Consider the following 20,232-nt stretch of genomic DNA (forward strand, 5'->3'; position numbering starts at 1 on the left):
GCCTACTATTCTTCAGCCTTCCTCAGACGCCTACAATACATTTATTAGACAGTTACAATTTTCGTCAAATTCTTACAAAAAAGGGGGGACACTTTTTGTAAGAATTTGACGAAAATTGTAACTGTCTAATAAATGTATTGTAGGCGTCTGAGGAAGGCTGAAGAATAGTAGGCTGAAACGCGTAACGTATAAAACGCTGTTTTAATACAACCTGTCACCGAGAAAAGCCAATGCAACCCAATTATTAAATATTGCACGGTGATTACTCAAGTTTATTACAATTCGCAGATCATCAAGAAGAGAAGATGTGCAAGAAGAGATCAAGGAATTGAAAGGAAAAATGGATATGATTTTGAACACGTTAACAGCTATCACCGTAAAACTACCTGTGTCGGAAAAGAATGGACAACACCATTCTACTCCAATAACGTCGCCACCCAGTACTAATGAGCAGTACTTGCAGGAGATCATTGAAAGCACTTTTAAATTATTTCTAAAGTGATAGACCATGAAATTAGATCGACGGTATCTCGCAGTCTTGAACTTAATTGTACGCATAAGTCAGACGTAAGAAGATTAGTTTCGAAAAAGATGGATTACTCTAAGCTCAATTATATGTCTTTCAAAGTTGTTTTGAATGAGGATCAAAGAGTTAAAGCTATGAATGATTAAACATGGCCTGAAAGAGTTAGATTCCGTGAGTTTATCAATCGCCACAATGATACATGGAAACTCTAACATTTTAAAACAATGATATGATAAAGATTTGCGTATGCTGTATTTTGGAGTTTTGGTTTGTGCGATGTATTTATGGTTTGAAATAGTTATGAAAATCTGTGGTTTGATCATAGAAAGTAGTCTTGTTATTATTTCAATGTGTGTTTTCTTTCTTGGTTTGTGTTTTGATATTGTAATGATGTGTGATCTAGTTTTAAGTTTTCATTGAGATTTTTGAGGTCAGATGAATAAACATATAAATACAACTACAAATACAACTACAAATACAAATACAAATACAAATACAAATACAAATACAAATACAAATACAAATACAAATACAAATACAAATACAAATACAAATACAAATACAAATACAAATACAAATACAAATACAAATACAAATACAAATACAAATACAAATACAAATACAAATACAAATACAAATACAAATACAAATACAAATACAAATACAAATACAAATACAAATACAAATACAAATACAAATACAAATACAAATACAAATACAAATACAAATACAAATACAAATACAAATACAAATACAAATACAAATACAAATACAAATACAAATACAAATACAAATACAAATACAAATACAAATACAAATACAAATACAAATACAAATACAAATACAAATACAAATACAAATACAAATACAAATACAAATACAAATACAAATACAAATACAAATACAAATACAAATACAAATACAAATACAAATACAAATACAAATACAAATACAAATACAAATACAAATACAAATACAAATACAAATACAAATACAAATACAAATACAAATACAAATACAAATACAAATACAAATACAAATACAAATACAAATACAAATACAAATACAAATACAAATACAAATACAAATACAAATACAAATACAAATACAAATACAAATACAAATACAAATACAAATACAAATACAAATACAAATACAAATACAAATACAAATACAAATACAAATACAAATACAAATACAAATACAAATACAAATACAAATACAAATACAAATACAAATACAAATACAAATACAAATACAAATACAAATACAAATACAAATACAAATACAAATACAAATACAAATACAAATACAAATACAAATACAAATACAAATACAAATACAAATACAAATACAAATACAAATACAAATACAAATACAAATACAAATACAAATACAAATACAAATACAAATACAAATACAAATACAAATACAAATACAAATACAAATACAAATACAAATACAAATACAAATACAAATACAAATACAAATACAAATACAAATACAAATACAAATACAAATACAAATACAAATACAAATACAAATACAAATACAAATACAAATACAAATACAAATACAAATACAAATACAAATACAAATACAAATACAAATACAAATACAAATACAAATACAAATACAAATACAAATACAAATACAAATACAAATACAAATACAAATACAAATACAAATACAAATACAAATACAAATACAAATACAAATACAAATACAAATACAAATACAAATACAAATACAAATACAAATACAAATACAAATACAAATACAAATACAAATACAAATACAAATACAAATACAAATACAAATACAAATACAAATACAAATACAAATACAAATACAAATACAAATACAAATACAAATACAAATACAAATACAAATACAAATACAAATACAAATACAAATACAAATACAAATACAAATACAAATACAAATACAAATACAAATACAAATACAAATACAAATACAAATACAAATACAAATACAAATACAAATACAAATACAAATACAAATACAAATACAAATACAAATACAAATACAAATACAAATACAAATACAAATACAAATACAAATACAAATACAAATACAAATACAAATACAAATACAAATACAAATACAAATACAAATACAAATACAAATACAAATACAAATACAAATACAAATACAAATACAAATACAAATACAAATACAAATACAAATACAAATACAAATACAAATACAAATACAAATACAAATACAAATACAAATACAAATACAAATACAAATACAAATACAAATACAAATACAAATACAAATACAAATACAAATACAAATACAAATACAAATACAAATACAAATACAAATACAAATACAAATACAAATACAAATACAAATACAAATACAAATACAAATACAAATACAAATACAAATACAAATACAAATACAAATACAAATACAAATACAAATACAAATACAAATACAAATACAAATACAAATACAAATACAAATACAAATACAAATACAAATACAAATACGAATACAAATACAAATACAAATACAAATACAAATACAAATACAAATACAAATACAAATACAAATACAAATACAAATAACTCCTGAATTTTTTGAAAGATCATGGGGCACAATTGTGCTAAAAAAATCACTGGTACTCGGTTATCGATCAACCAAACCTTACATAGGAAACCTGGACAACGAACGCTTAGGATTTCAGAAATATCTCATTTCTTGTCAACCTACGACCATAACTTCCACCATGGCTGGGTAATCAATATTCCCTTAGTAGGCATGTAGCTTGGCTGATGTCATGAGGCGATTGTGATAGGAGTTGCTGGGATTAGATTTAGGACTTCAATGGGGTCTGTATTACACGTTACTCAGCCTTTTATTCAGTTGTTCAACTCTGGATTCAATGAAAAGTACATATTTCTGAAGATGCATTCAGCAATTTCTGCAAAAAAATTTCAAACAGATGCTCAAGAACTTTATTTAGGTTTTCCTTCGTAGGTTACTTTGGAATTCCATCAAAAGAATCCTTTTAAAATTAACCAATGATTAATTTAATAATTCCCTAGAGAATCCTTTGAAAATACTCTATGGAATATATATATTCCAGACATATGAATAAATGTCTTTGAATTTCAGATAGTAGAGCTGTTTCAAGCTTAACGGGTAGATTTGGAATGTAATGAATAAATGGTAAATATTTGAACAGAATTACATTGGAACTTATAAAAGACCGTTCATCAGGTGATAAATACCTCCTGAGAAAAGTATGTCCGATTTCAATCGTCAGTCGCCACCGAACCACAAAGCTGAGCTAAACGAATCGTATTCCACTTTTTCAAATTTCCATCGGAGCTAATCCTTCTGCTTGCACGGGATGGGCTATAACGCAGTCGTTAGCAGGAAGCATGTTTGATACCTACCGTCAAGGCGCCATTCACCGTGGGGGCTCCATTCACCGTGTGCCTTCGAATATTTTTTCATTATTTCCATATTATGATTGAGTGATATGACAATTTCCCTTCAATTTCACCAATACAACACTAATGTATGGTTACCATGTCAAAACGCTCATTAGAAACATTTAAAAGTATCATTTTGACACTAAAGGGTGTTTACATGAAGCGGGTTTCCGCTCGTTCACTGCATTCATAGTGAAAAAACGAAAACTGCGCTAAGGTGATTTAAGCGATAAACTAAATGTAGTAACATTTTTATTCCACCAAGAAGCAATTAAATTCACATATCAGGTATGTATTTTGCATTACCGACGTAAGTTTAACAAGAAAGTACGATTACTCGTACTTTTTAATTGAAACAAAAAGGCACGGTAAATGGGTACCCTAAAAATCAATGGTCTCCATTCACCGTGCCCCATATTGTCCCATACATCTAGAAAAAATCGAAAATTTGAACATTCGTTTTTCTAATAAAATCTTGCAAGTTATTACTTGAAATGAATTTAAACGAAGAAAATTCCCTTGGCTGGGTTGTTTTGATCATTTTTAAACATAGTAGAATAAAATTTCTCATACACGGTGAATGGGTCCCTACTACCACGGTGAATGGTGACCTACCACGGAATTAGGCGACCCTACTATCCTTTACTAATTGTACTATATCACCAAATTTTGTGAAAAAATTTCTACTTCTGAGGATATTGCTTTAATTTTAACCTATAATGAAGGCAATTAAAAGCGGCACCAACAATGTTTATAAGACTGGTGTCAAATGACAGCCCTTATTTGCCCCGAATCCTCTTAGATCCACGGTGAATGGTGCCTTGACGGTACAACAGGACCGCGAAATCAGCCCCGAATGTCCACTGTCCTCTAGATTTTGGGCTGACCATTGTCCGTGTTAGATCCGATCTAATCTCCGCAAGAAGCAAAAACAAATGGTGTAATGGAACTTGAACTATCGCCGGTCGAGATACGGCGGAATTGAAATTTATGGAAACACAAGAGCACGGAATGTTGCCTCTGTGTTTTAGTGATGACGATGAAGCCTAGTGGGTGGGAAAACACCAGTAAAATTCCGATGGACAGAAGAGCAGGGACGGAAAAACACCAAATTAAACCCGAGACTACGTCGTGTTATGTTTCGGAAGTGTGACAGTGTTTTTTTTCGTGGCCTAGACAAAGGTAGGTTTGCTAGGAAGTCCTCTCTGGAGCATATGCATAATGTATCTTGTTTCGCTACATACCGGACGGGAGAATTGTCGTTCGAGGAGACCAATGCTGTTCTAGTGGACAGGCTTTGGTGTTTTTCTATTTTTCCGGATAGCAAACGCAAATCCTCAGACGACTGTGACTATGGCTTTGGTTTTGGAAACGATAAGTAAGAAGAGTTTCGGACAATCAGTTTGTTGCTGTTCAAAGATTCACGAATGTATTTTCTTAACGCGTAATCGTGGTACCTAAGCCGGGAAACCATTGACCGACTTGACCCACCTCATGGAATGTTCAAACAAACAATTTTCATTGCATCATGCTCATGAAAGGTATTTGTTATTGTTTAGCTACTGAATTATATGAAATTCATAAAAAATGAGTTTCATAATCTTATGAATAAATATTTTTTTTCTTTGCTGTGTTTCATATCGCAATCGGATACATCCTCAAACATTCATGCTTGGCATGACTACGAGATACAGTGTGAGGTTCGAAATCACTGTAATAATTCAATATGACTTCCAAGAATTGAATTTCATAAGCGAATCTTTTATGAAAGTGCTCCCTTTTCTTTAAAATATTTAAATAATATATTAATTCTTGAATCCTTAATAGATTGCCTACATTTAAGCTTTTATCATGGTTTAGAGGATTTTAATTCTAACATATATCGAATAGCACATAGACAACATATTCAAAATCAGAGACCCCTAATTTAGTGTGAACATTTTTAACACTAACAAACCAATGATCAATGTTACCCCCTGAGACGAGACCGGACAACTGGCTTCTTATTGATCTTCTTTTCTTCAAAAATGTTTGTTGTTTATTTACGTTTCGCTTCGATCGTCTTCCGGGCTAGTGTTGCCAAACATTTTATGTGGCTTCAAGATCAAAATTTTTTACGCATGAAACATAATTGAGAAGTGCCCATACATTTTGTCATGAGTTTAGGGGGACGGGCAAAGGGAGTTAACTTCCATAATTGATTGTCCATAGCGTATTCGTAAACCAAACTAATGAAGGATTAGTTTCAAATATTATGTGTAAACCAATTCATTTCCTTCTTTTGCTGTTATTATAAGTGCACAGTTTTTTCAGAAGAAGTCAAACAACATGACAAAGCGCACTGGATCACATGGAAAACGAGGAAAGTTCTAAAAAATATTATGAGTGCATTGTAGTTAATTTTTTAACAACAAAACATCGAAATTTCCACCCCAAGTTGAAAATGAATAAACTTTGAAAAAGAGAACAATATTGGAGTTACCTTTTGCGTCGCGACGATGTGTTTGACAATCGCACCGAGGATGGTGGCGGCATGAAAATTAAACGTTCGTGCGTGTTTTCAAACCAAGTGTCAGAAGTGTGTTGGTGTGCGTTAGCTAGCTTGAAAAAAAAAAAACCGTTCCTATTCGCAGTACTCAGATTATAATGCACTTTTATCATAATGAAAATGTATGCGAACCGTATTTACAATCGCTTTTGACAACACTGCCCACAAGCGGTTGGGAACGGTCGGATGGTTTTTGCTTTTTTCTAATAGCATGAAATCAGCCAATCAGCAACTGGTCCGTTTTGGCCCCATATCGAGCTACGTATTGACTGGTCTCGTTTCAGGTTACCCCAAATCAACAAAATCAAAAATAAGATTAAAAAGCCTATTGAAACATCTTTAAAAGTTTGGAATACTTTTCAAAGTAGCTTAGCATATACTAAGGACTGTTCATTTTATAAAGAGGACAACTTTGCAAGGCTATAAAAAGAAAATGCGTAGTTCAAATTTGAGCAGCCTTGATTGGTTGTTCAGTACATTATATTAGCAGATAATATCCATAAATAAATTGGGTTAAAATTATTGAACTTCATAGAAATGTGGCAAAGTGTTTCGAGAGATCAATTTTTCAATTCCCCAAAACTAAAGATAAACACAAAATTTATGTAAAACATCGGTGTATCGTTTTTAATTGCATGAAAGTGTTTGCCATGCTGCAGCAGTTTGAGTGATACATATTCTGGCAAAATATAAACCTAATCGGAATAATGGTTGTTGAGATATTAAAGTTACAAGTTGGACTCAATTTTCAGAATAAAATTTATTTGTTAAACAAAAATGTATAAAAATAATAAATTTTGAATGTTTTCAATGGATCTAGTCGAAAGTACTAATAATGCAATTTCAAATGCAGAAAACCGCTTCTTGATAGCATTGTTGGCTTGGTTACTGTGCTTCATGGCAGTTACCGGAGATAAAACCGCTTCGTTCTTTGGAGGTTCTTCTAAATAACGATGTACTCTATTGCAAATACAACTTAACACTGTTGTCGAAAATAAAAATTAACAAGTAGTTATTTCCAAATAAGGTATATAATCACATAGGGTCAGACCTTGCTGAAAATAAATAATAATAAGCTTCTCTAGAATCAAAAACTTGCATTTATGGAGCAAAAAGTATGCAATATTTCATTTTGGCCATCATTAAGTATTAAATTTATGATGAAGAATGTACTTTAAAGCATATTTTTCTTCGGTATCATTTAGAATGCGATTCTCTTCTATACTGGACAAATTTTGAACTGATTCCATAGCGTTATTGCATCACTGGACTTAAATAAGTATTTTTTATCAATTTCATTGATAACAAGGCAACTCACTACATCAAGCTGTATAATGCTTGGTGCATTATTACTGACCAACTATTACACTCTATCTTTAGAAGAATAGTATTAGATCCCAACACATTGAAAAGTTTATGAAAATTTTAAAGTTATGTATGTGGAAAGTTGTGTAGAATTTTGAGAAATGGGGTTTTATTGAGTTTTAACGAAAACCGCCTCAGTTCCATAACTAAGGACAATTTGTATAATGTTATATTTTTCCTACACTGTAGAATAGCTATGGAAATTTATGCAAAAAAACCGATAATGATTTTATTGAAAAATAAAAAAGATATCACACAAATAAGGTGTCCTCTTTATAAAATGAACAGTCCTTAAGACAGCCAGTACATGTTTTCAATATATAAACTACGTAACGTTTGCTTGTGCACGGAAATTATCAAAGTAAGATCGAAGAAAATGTACAATGTTACCCCACGGTGTGTTGTGTAGAACAACTTTAAAACAAAAAAATAAGTAAGTCTGATATTTTAACCAATGATACTTTAGGCCAATCCCTTCAATTTGCTGGGTCGGTGGAAAACATCCATCGGGGGGTCTAGAACAAAAATTTTTTTTTGAAGGTTTTTCATGCAAAAGCTGTTAAAAGCGCATATTGTAAATTATTGCATCTCCTACAAATAGTCACAACTTTTTTGTCTTTGAAGATAGAACCATACAATTTCAGGCGTTTCGAAGTAGTATGCGTAGATGACTGTGTGAAAATTTCATTGAAATATGTTGAATGGTTTTCAAATAATAGCAGAACTATCAAACGCATTCTAAAATACTGAGCTTAGTAGCAAAAGTCCAACAAAATATCTATATATTTATATATAATAAAACATGAAAAATATTTAAGGCTGAGCACCTTGATTCATTATGATTGCGGTACTGTGAAAACTTGTTTTTCAAATGATGAACAGATACATACATAGTCAAATACATGAAAGAAAAACAAACACACTGCCATTATTTAGCTTTTCACTAAAGTATTAATTATTAATTTCAAGAAGGTGGTTTTGCGTATACATGTTAATTTTTTTTTATGATTACAGTCTTATCTAAGTATCAAATTGCAATCAAAAGGCTTTACGGGAGCGTGGCGCATTAATTTTTTGAGACATCATATGCAAATCTATCAGACTATTTAAATCATTGTTATCAAATTGTTTTTCCTTGGCTTTATGCTGAACAATCTAATTTTCATGCTTAATGTAGAAACATTTTAGAAGTACTCCGTTCTTTCAACTATTCTTTCAGTACTTATTATCAGTTATTTGTTAATAAATGGTGGTATAAGCAATAAGTATCATATTGCTATTAAATTCAAAGACAAACTTAAGTTTAGGTTCAACAGCTATGTCAAATATCGTGGAATAATCCGGAAACTATGTTTAGTATCGTAAAGTTGACCTTGATCGAATATTGCTTAACTGAATTCTGTTTTGAATAAAGTTCTCGTTATTGTCCCAACTAACAATTGCAAGTCACAAACAAGCAAGCTTGCTGAATTGTTGCTTAATAATGGTAATAATAACTGAACTAAAATTATGCTCTACATATTACTGTTTAAATTATTTTTCAATTGAAAAAGTAGTCAATGTTCGACTTTCCTCATCGGTATCAACAATGATAAATTAAAACACTTTTCAAAAGTTTAACAAGAAATTTATTCGACAAACATTGATTCCTTAACAAAAGAGTTTAACAAAACATTTGTCTGCATCTTATTAAGCTGATGTATCGATAAGCATATGCTCCTGAATAATGTGCTTTTCACTTGTCAAATAAACGCCTTCAGCCCGTCGGAACTTTGTTCGGATTATGGGATAAATCATGGCTAAAACTGTTTAGACAACCAAGTTATTAAATAACCAATATTTTAAACGAATTACATAAAATAAAACAGAATATAATTATGTAGTTTAACATTGAATGCCAAGAGACGTAATCAACATAAAAATGAGGCATTCATTTATTATTTTAAGTCTGTAACAAGATATCTTGTACCTTGATTATTATATTTTTTATCTTCCGCAGCAGTTCGATTGTACGAGACGCTTGCATCGATGCATTTGACATTTCAGTGCTGTAGTGTTTACTGAATATTGTTCCCACAGTCACCTAGATAACCAAACAGCATTCAGGGATCGACACATTTCAAGTATCCCTAAACATCCTTATGCACAATTTATTGAACATAGTATCAAGATTCCAAGACAAAAGCATAAATAAAACAATTGCTTAACGGATCTTCGATTGAGAATGAGTAGATTACCTGAACAGATGCTGTGAATGCACCATGTCCATGTCCAAGACCATACCGCACCACGAATCGTCATACATGTTTAAAGATCGATAATTAATAATAACAATAAAAACATATTCATATCGCAATTGGTACGTATGGAAACAATATCTTCAATAAGGACCAACACTTTTTGGCCGCATTCGATACAAGTTTTCTCACCGTGCGATGAAAATACTGGCAGCGAAATCAGAATGGAAAACACGTGTTTTGGGCTGAACAGCTGTTGAAGTATAAGGCGTTGTTCAGTTGATTACCACGTGCTGTGCTTATTCACCACTGCTGAACACAAGTTCAGGAGTGATCATTATTGAGTCATGGGAAGATTATGTTTTGCTTTGGGTGCTGCATCTCACCATCTCTAGGATGGCGCAGATAGGAAGGCATACGGCTGGCAATCGACAGGTCTCGAGTTCTAATCCGGATTTAGGTAACTTTATATGTAATTCATATTTCATAATAAGTGTTCTCAACATAAGAGCAAATAATTACTCTCGTGAGAGTTTCAACATTTTTGCATTTTATTTATTTTCAGTCATTTTTGCCAAAGCCGAATAACAACTTTTCTGTGCATTTGTAAAACGCTTTGAACTATAAAAAATTAAGTTGGTGCACAACATGACGCTTAATAACTTCTCCAAATTTGTGTGAACAAAACCCGAACATAGGTTGTACGTGAAAATAATTCAAATGTTATTCAACATAATGCTGAATTAATTCGTAATAATGGTGCCTGTTAAATGAGTGATTGTTAGTTGGGGTGTTCTTCAAGACAATGGTTAAATGTAGACTCATACCCACAACTTCAATGTTATTATTAGGTCTTTAACGTAGTTAACTTGTTTCTATTCTTTGACTACTATATAAGTTTGAGCTTGTAAACATTCCAAAATAATTTAGTTTCTGTACTTTTTCCCCAAAACAAAGATATTTTCCAATCCTCGAGAGCTTTTCTTGGCTTATCAAATAACATTCAAATATATATATTTTTTTAGGGAAGGCCGACATGGTCAGCAATCATGATAATTATGTTTATTATAGGATTCGTAATAGAGGCATACTGGTACTTGTGAACATGTAAAGTATACGCAAAACCAAGCTTGCTATTTGGTGAAAACATTCGCGTAATGATGCGATTCGCTTTCGGCAACGAATATGTTTTCACCCTTCCTCGCTTTATCAAACCAACCTCCCGAACGAATAGCACACGAACAGACTCAACGCTGATCAACATTGTTGGCTGCACCTTTTCGCCGTTGAGATGTTGCGTTCCAGCCAAGCCTGTCTTTTCATCGCCGTCGATGCTATTCGATCAGATCACGAAGCATCGTAGGCAGGAAACGTTATTGGTGTGGTGTCGGTACATGCGAATGTTGCTTCTGTATGCATGTCGAGCGTTCGTGCCGTAGCTTCTAAAACCAACTCATTCGGTGTTGTTCGGCTGCTCGGGTGAGCATGTGGCGGCACTGACAGATGTGTGAAAAATCGTTTGTAAGTTGCATCATTTTCGTTTTGCCACCTCTTTGCCTCTGGTCATCGCTGAGCAGTGCACAGTTCTATCGCAAGCGATAAAAATACAATTGATAACTTGATTGAGCATTCGTGAGGTGATAATTTGCATTATTGCGCAAAACTAGGTTTTTGTAATGATTAATTAATACTTTAGTGAAAAGCTACATAATAGCAGTGTATGTGTTTACCTTTCATGTATTTGACTATGTATCTGTTCATCATTTGAAAAACAAGTTTTCACAGTACCGCCATGCCATCATAATGACTCAAGGTGCTTAGAATTAAATATTTTTATGTATTATTATATAAAAATATATCGATATTTTGTTGGACTTTTGCTACTAAGCTTAGTATTTTAGAATGCGTTTGATAGTTTTGCTATTATTTAAAAACCTCCTCTTCTTGGCGTAACGTCCTCCTGGGACAAAGCCTGTTTCTCAGCTTAGTGTTCTATGAGCACTTCCACAGTTATTAACTGAGAGCTTCCTCTGCCAATGACCATTTTGCATGTGTATATCGTGTGGCAGGCACGAAGATACTCTATGCCCAAGGAAGTCAAGGAAATTTCCTTTACGAAAAGATCCTGGACCGACCGGGAATCGAACCCGTCACCCTCAGCATGGTCATGCTGAATACCCGTGCGTTTACCGCCTCGACTATATGGGCCCTTTAAAAACCATTCAACATATTTCAACGAAATTTTCACACAGTCATCTACGCATACTACTTCGAAACGCCTGAAAATTGTATGGTTCTATCTTCAACGACAAAAAAGTTGTGACTATTTGTAGGAGATGCAATAATTTACCATATGCGCTTTTAACAGTTTTTGCATGAAAAACCTTAAAAACAAAATTTTGTTCTAGACCCCCCAATGGATGTTTTCCATTGACCCAGCAAATTGAAGGGATTGGCCTAAAGTATCATTGAGCAAAAATTCAGACTTACTTATATTTTTGTTTTAAAGTTGCTCTAAAAACACACCGTGACCCCGGATTACGGTACACTAGAACAAAATGATGTATGAACAGGCGAGGAAAATTAACTTATACTTTTTCACCAAATTGCAAATGCCTGAAATGGCTAAAGAAAGTTCAGGTGATCTTTAGGACGAAAATGATAAACATAATGTAAGTGAGTATAAGTCTTGTTTATTATAGAGCAGTACATCGCCAGACGGGCTCGTACTTTCTAAGACCCATACTCAAGGGAGTTCATGGAGTCCCTAAGCCTAAACTGTACTTATCAGTCGTCCGAACATAGTTGCATCAGGCTGTGTGATCCTAAACTTTGTTTAAAGCGTTTCAAATGACAACGGTCTAAGTAGGGTATGTGTGCCATCTGTAATCTCACGCTCCCATAAACATCCTATTCGAAAACAAGCGATAACGGCACCGATTGATTCCATTCTTTTTGATTTCATGCATGCTCACTTCTAATAAAAAATACAAAAACGTGAAACAAAACAAACAACACTTCAATCCTTTGCTTTTCTTAGGATAAAATGGGAGCCACATCCTTAATAAGGGAACAAACACCCTTTTTAGATTCGCTGACCTATAGGGGGCTGTCCATAAACCACGTGCTCATGGGGGGGGGGGGCCTTCGGCCAATGATCATTTTGTATGGACAAATTAAAATTTTTGTATGGACAAATGACCACGCGGGGAGGAGGGGGGGGGGTTGAAAAGTCCCAAAAAAATGACCACGTGGTTTATGGACAGCCCCATAGACAGCTTTAAATAATACTGAAGGATCACCAGTTTTACTTATTTCATGAACGTCCTGGACAATTCCAATTGAATCCTATCACTTTCATCTATCCTATAGGAATGAATTAGAATGGGACCCACAATATTTTCCTTTAATTACTAAAATGTGCTGTTCCAAAAGTTGACAGTAGTCAGCAACTGGGATTCGTCTTAGTAAATCTATGGCCGTAAGGCTTCATGAATAAAATAATCTAACCGTGTGACGGATAAGGGGTTTTTGAATGTTGGTTTTTGCAATGAAATGTCCAGGAAAAAGTTTAGGGTGATGGTTACCACCTATTTTGGGGACTCATATTTATTTATTTATTTTCGTTGTCGTGCAAATATTTTGTTCAATTATTTTGTTCTTGCATATGTGCTTTCAATATTTGCAAGTCGCCTTACGTTGGTAGACGTAATAAATAAATAAATATATCAGTCCGGAAAAAAATGCGAGAGTGTCGATAAATTATGCTGTTGCAGGGAACTGGGTGGCGGTGCCTAATGAGATACGTGGGAGAGGTTTCCGAAAATGCCCTCAGGTTGACTTCACGTAGCCAAGAAAGCCTAATTTCTTTTTATTTTACTCTCCTATACCTGCTACAGTGCTGCATTCTGGAACACGACTTCTGGCTTCCTCTTCAAATTACATAATCGCCCCTCATCGTTCGCATCCTCTTAGTGGTCTTAATATATTAGAAGTTCAAACATCCTCATTATTCAATTTGCAGGTCTCGTTCATGAATTAAATTAGCATAAATCATTCTAAATTACGTGTCGACCAACCTTCTCTGGCAGGGTTTGATGTTATCTCCTGTGCTCAGCAGCAATCGCGATGTCATTTTCTTTACCTTCCACAAGAGGGCGTCGTGATACTTGCATTAGAATGGGTTCTGGGAATCACTAAAATCACTTCATCAATCAATTACTTAACGTGCAAGGCTTTGCTACTTAGCTCAAAATCATTTGACCGCAGGGATATCCATCATCCCGATTTATACGAATCACGTGTAGATGTTTGTCGCCTATGGAGGTTTAACTGCAATGTACATCACATTTGTTTGCTCAACATCACATTCATGTTAACACATAATCAACCATTTATCGCCACCATACATACTCGGTCTGAGGCTGCTCCTTCTTTTTCTTTTTTATGGATCTACGTTCTCATTAGAACTTGGTATGCCTCGCTTTAACTTAGTGTTCTTTGAGCCACAGTTTTTATTTGAGAGGCTTTTTTCGCCTGTCATTGTTTGTATTTGTATATTGTAAAGCAAGTGCAATGATACACTATGCCCAGGCAGTCGAGAAAATGTTCCCGACCGGACCGGGAGTCGAACCCGCCGTTTCCGGATTGGCGATCCAAAGCCTTAGCAGCTAACTGGAGACCCGTCAGTAAGGATCCGAGGTATACGAATTCCTCCACCACCTCGAAAGTATCCCCGTCTATCGTAACATTTCTACGCAGACGGTCGTGTTCGGTTCCGCCTACCAGCATGTACTTTGTTTTTGGAGCATTCACAATCAGTCCAACCTTTGCTGCTTCGCGTTTCAGGCTGGTGCACAGCTCTGCCACCGTTTCAAATGTTCTGGCGATAATGTCCATGTCGTCCGCAGAGCACACAAATTGACCGTATGTGTAAGAGTAGGCATGATAGTCCATCATCTTGTCGCAGTCCCCGGCCATGGATTCGAGTGAACTGGATAGTTCACCCGAAACCCTTACGCAGTTTTGCACACCGTCCATCGTTGCTTTAATCAATCTAGTCAGCTTCCCAGGAAAGCCGTTTTTGTCCATGATTCTCCATAGCTCTGCGCGGTCGATACTGTCGTATGCCGCTTTGAAGTCGATGAACAGATGATGCGTTGGGACCTGGTATTCACGGCATTTCTGGAGGATTTGCCGTACGATGAAGATCAGGTCCGTTGTCGACCGACCGTCGATGATGCCGGCTTGATAACTTCCCACGAACTCATTCGTTTTAGGTGACAGACGACGGAACAGCTTTCCCGGGAAGCTGACTAGACTGATATTTCGGGTGATAGCGGGATTTCGGGTGAACTATCCAGTTCATTTGAATCTCGACGGGGACTACGACAAGGTGATGGACTTTCCTGCCTACTATTCAACATCGCCCTGGAAGGTGTTATGCGACGAGCCGGGCTCAACAGCCGGGGATCTTCACGAAATCCAGCCAATTTGTCTGTTTTGCGGATGACATGGATATTATTGCTAGAACATTTGGAACGGTTGCAGAACAGTACACCCGCCTGAAACGTGAAGCAGCAAATGTCGGACTGGTGGTGAATACGGCTAAGACAAAGTACATGCTGGTAGGTGGGGACTGAGCGAGACAGTAGGGTGGGGCTAATTTTAAAAAATGTCTCCGGTATATGATTTCCCATGTGGAAAGTGATCCATTAGTCGAAATAAGTGAGTTGTACAAAAATGAGCGATTTCGGTTTACATTTAGGGGTGGCGCAAAGGGTTTAAGTAAAATTTTTACAGAACAAACCTCCAAAAAAAATTTCAAAATTATTTTCAAACATAACATAACAATGGTTTCCAAGAAATTTGAAAAAATGTCATATTTTGGTGTTTAACCCAAAAAATACCAAAATACGACATATTTTTTCAAATATTTCAGAAACCAGTAGAGATATCGCAATTTTGAGCACAAATTTGGTCCAATTGGGTTCTAAAATCACCTATTTAGTCTAGAAATGTTATATTTGAAAATTCATTTTGAAATTTTTTTTGGAGGTTTGTTCTAGTAAAATTTTTACTTAAACCCTTTGCGCCACCCCTAAATGACAAACCGAAATCGCTCATTTTTGTACAGCTCACTTATTTTGACTAGTGGATCACTTTCCACATGGGAAATCATATCCCGGAGACATTTTTTAAAATTAGCCCCACCCTAGCGAGACAGGACAAGTCTTGGCAGCAATGTTACGATAGACGGGGATACTTTCGAGGTGGTAGAATAATTCGTCTACCTCGGATCCTTGCTAACGGCTGACAATAACGTGAGCCGTGAAATACGAAGGCGCATCATCAGTGGAAGTTGTGCCTACTATGGGCTCCAGAGGAAACTGCGGTCAAAAAAGATTCACCCCCGCACCAAATGTACCATGTACAAGACGCTAATAAGACCGGTGGTTCTCTACGGACACGAGACATGGACGATGCTCGAGGAGGACCTGCAAGCACTCGGAGTTTTCGAGCGACGGGTGCTAAGGACGATCTTCGGCGGCGTACAGGAGAACGGTGTGTGGCGGAGAAGAATGAACCACGAGTTCGCTGCACTTTACGGCGAACACAGCATCCAGAAAGTGGCCAAAGCCGGAAGGATACGATGGGCAGGGCATGTTGCAAGAATGCCGGACAACAACCTTGCGAAGTTGGTGTTTGCTAACCATCCAGTTTGTACAAGAAGGCGTGTAGCGCAGAGAGCACGATGGGCGGACCAGGTAGAGCGTGATCTGGCGAGTGTTGGGCGTGACCGACTTTGGAGAGCTGCAGCTGCAAATCGAGTATTATGGCGGCAAATTGTTGATTCAGTATTATTATGAATTTAATGTTAACTAAATAAATAAATGAAATGAATGAACGACGGAAGATGATCTAGGATGGTACTTAGTAAGCAGCGTGATCGCTCTGAAGTCCCCACATTCCGAATGATAGCCTTTCTTGTGAATGGGGTAGATTACCCCTTCCTTCGACTCCTTTTTCAGCTGTTCGGTTTCCCAGATCCTGACTATCAACCGGTGCAGACAGGTGGCCAACTTTTCTGGGCCCATCTTGTTGAGTTCAACTACGAAACCATCCTCACCAGCTGCTTTGTTGGTTTTGAGCTAATGAAGGGCATCCTTAGCTTCCCTGCCGAGGTCTCCCGTGCCTACGTTCTCCACGCCATTCAGGTGCTGATCGAAGTGCTGCTTCCACCTTTCGATCACCTCACGCCCGTCCGTCAAAAGGCCTCCGTCTTTATCTCTGCACATTTCGGCTCGCGGCACGAAGCCGTTGCGGGGTGCGTTGAGCTTCTGGTAGAACTTCCGTTTCTAGACTGTAATTTCTACTGGAATGCATAATGAAATCTGAACCGTTATCGATCGGCCGACGAGAAACTTTTCACGAACTTATTCGCTTTAGGCGCTGGACGACGGTGAATGATCTGGGGTGGCATTTTCATGTGGGTGCTTGATACAGATATACATGTTATTGCTTCCTACTCCTTTTAATCAACAGCTCCCCACTTTCATATAGTCTAGTAATTCAACCTTATCCTCTTCTCAGGGTTAAAGAATAGTGATCCGACAACCTGGAGCATACAATATAACTATGGTCCTTAAATACAAGTTCCTACTTCTTGCTTCCTCAGTTCAATCGATGACAAAGACCGCCAGCAAAGAGTGGTGTGCTTAGCTGGTAATGCAGCCTAGATACTGTTGTGCTAATTGTGGAAACGACCGACTGATAGGCAGAATTTATCCCTCTACAATTGGCTTTTCGGTCCGGAAAATTATGAGCTATTACATCCGACGAAGAAGGCCCAAACCAAGGGCCGAAACGTCGGATGTAATAGAATCACCCCGCTCATAATTTTCCGGACCGAGAAGCCAATTGTAGAGGGATAAATTCTAGATACTGTTGTCTATCTGACTTCAGCTAGTTTGAGGAAGCACGTCCTAAGTACTCCAGTGGCTTAATATGAAATGTACCGAAAGCTATACTAACTGGTACATAGCCCCACCAGGTACAATGGTTTATTTCCTCATTTTCACGCTTTTAATAATTAACTCGCAGAATTGAGGAAATAGAGTAATAATGTCTTCTACAAAGTCGATGCGCAAGATCAGCGCCATCTTTTGACGGTTAAAGTTGTAACGTCACGCTACTCTTTCCCATTTTCAACATACTCTTCCGATGAAAACTGTTCAACAGATCATACTTATTGGAAACTTTACAAGGAATCCGAATATGCAAACATATTGGAGGGTTTACGGTCGAATTTACAAGTTATAGTGGAAAATCTGACCAACGTAACATCACGGTAGAATGTGTCTATAATCCTTTCTAAATTAAGATTTTAACATTGATCTATTCTTTGGAGAATTTCTTGGCTTTTCAGTCCGATTGTGAGATCAAAAACACCTTATGTTCTCTTACTCCGACGTTTCGATCTGTCGGAGTAAGAGAAAATAAGGTGTTTTGATCTCACAATCGGACTGCAAAGCCAAGAAATTTTCCAAAGAATACACCAAGAACAGTCGTAATCCATCAACGAACATTGATCTATAAAAAAGACTGTTGATTATAATGTCAAGATATTAGACTATTCGTAAAGTGTTTGGTATCTGCTTCAAAACTGATTTATTGCCTTATAATAGGAAACTTGGGACCTAATCTTTTTTTTGCAAAACTGTTATAATGCAAAGAAAAGGGAACAAGTGATTTCAAACTATTTAAATTTATACCTGAAAAGCGTTAATCAACTCAGCAAACGTGTACCGCCAAACTACACGCTGTTGTCCAAAGCATGGAATTTCAACAAAGGTAAAACAACATCACCCAAGAGCTAAACGATAGACCAGGGTGGGACAACGATTATTTGCTCTGCCATGGTCAGCACCCCTGGCAGGGCTAATGATGATATCAATTACAGCGTGATATTTTATTCAAACACTTCTCACCCCTCCTCGAGTTGCTTCAACGAGCCGCCGTCCGGCCGCAACCTTGTGAGAGCAAGAAAAAGTAAAGATTCCTTAGCATGTCATTCGTTTTCTACTTACGTTCCTCCAGTAGTGCTTATCCGGATGCTGCAAGAGGTTTCCATATATCTCCTTTTACTGCTCGGTAACCGGATTTTGGTTTTTCCTTGCCGTTTTTTTTTCCTTTGCTTCCCCTTCTCCTTGCACGGCGAACTCCGTCTGTTTGTTATCCCCTCGCATTATTAGATATACTAGGCCAGATAACATGTGATTACGTTTCACTCTCCTTTAGAGTAACAGCGGCGTGCGGTTTGCTACTGAATAAATATCACTTATGGGGACTGATACAAAAAGTGGATATCCTCCCGGCGCCTGCCTGTTGTTATTATTGTTTCCACTTGTTCTCAACCAAAAAAAAAAATCACGTAGCTGCGGCAACGAACCAGGACGAGCACACGTAAAGGACTCTTCCTTCTTCTGGGAACAATCATGCAACGTTTCCTTTGGACCTGCTGTGCGACACTGAGTAAAAAAGATCTAAACAATGAAGTTTTGTTGCTACGATGCTACAGTCCCGACAGGAATTCGTTCGGCCGTAACAACAACGAATCAGATGACGAAATGGGTTCATCTTCCCCTCCACGAACGCTTGTTTTTTATTTCTACTGATCATGCGTATTGAATTACCGACAGTGAGTTCATTTTTTTTACCCGAATGCGGAAAACTGATTCCGATTTCCACAAGGTAGCAGTATCTGTCGACATGAGTTGAATGGCACTGACCATTGCGATACATGGAAGGAACAATGCGTCTCCATAAGGATGTCCGCTGTTGGAAGTGATTTGTTTGTGCCAACATCTGTTTCAGTAGAACTCGTTAGATTTCATACGTATGGATTTTATAGTTATTTATGTAACGAGTTGCAAAAAGTTGTTTTTTTTTAGCACGAGTTTTGCCGAGTTGGATAAATACGAAGAGTGCTGAAAAAAAATCGAGTTTTGCAACGAGTTGCATACCATTTTTTTGCAAATCCGCACTATAAAATCTATTTTATACCTGTCTTTTAGGTAT

At 35.9% G+C, this 20,232-nt stretch overlaps 1 long non-coding RNA gene across 1 annotated transcript in view; it reads right to left on the reverse strand.

Annotated features, from left to right (window-relative positions):
- Positions 1–19,829, reverse strand: part of LOC109397792 (uncharacterized) — a 47,642-nt gene extending 27,813 nt beyond the window's left edge. The window contains exon 1 of the long non-coding RNA XR_003897232.2: positions 19,242–19,829. This is a non-coding gene — a long non-coding RNA (uncharacterized LOC109397792). The remainder of the gene's footprint in view (positions 1–19,241) is intronic.
- Between the last annotated feature and the right edge of the window lie 403 nt (positions 19,830–20,232).

This window comes from Aedes albopictus, chromosome 2 (genome assembly GCF_035046485.1).
Source record: "Aedes albopictus strain Foshan chromosome 2, AalbF5, whole genome shotgun sequence".
Lineage (NCBI taxonomy): Eukaryota > Metazoa > Arthropoda > Insecta > Diptera > Culicidae > Aedes > Aedes albopictus.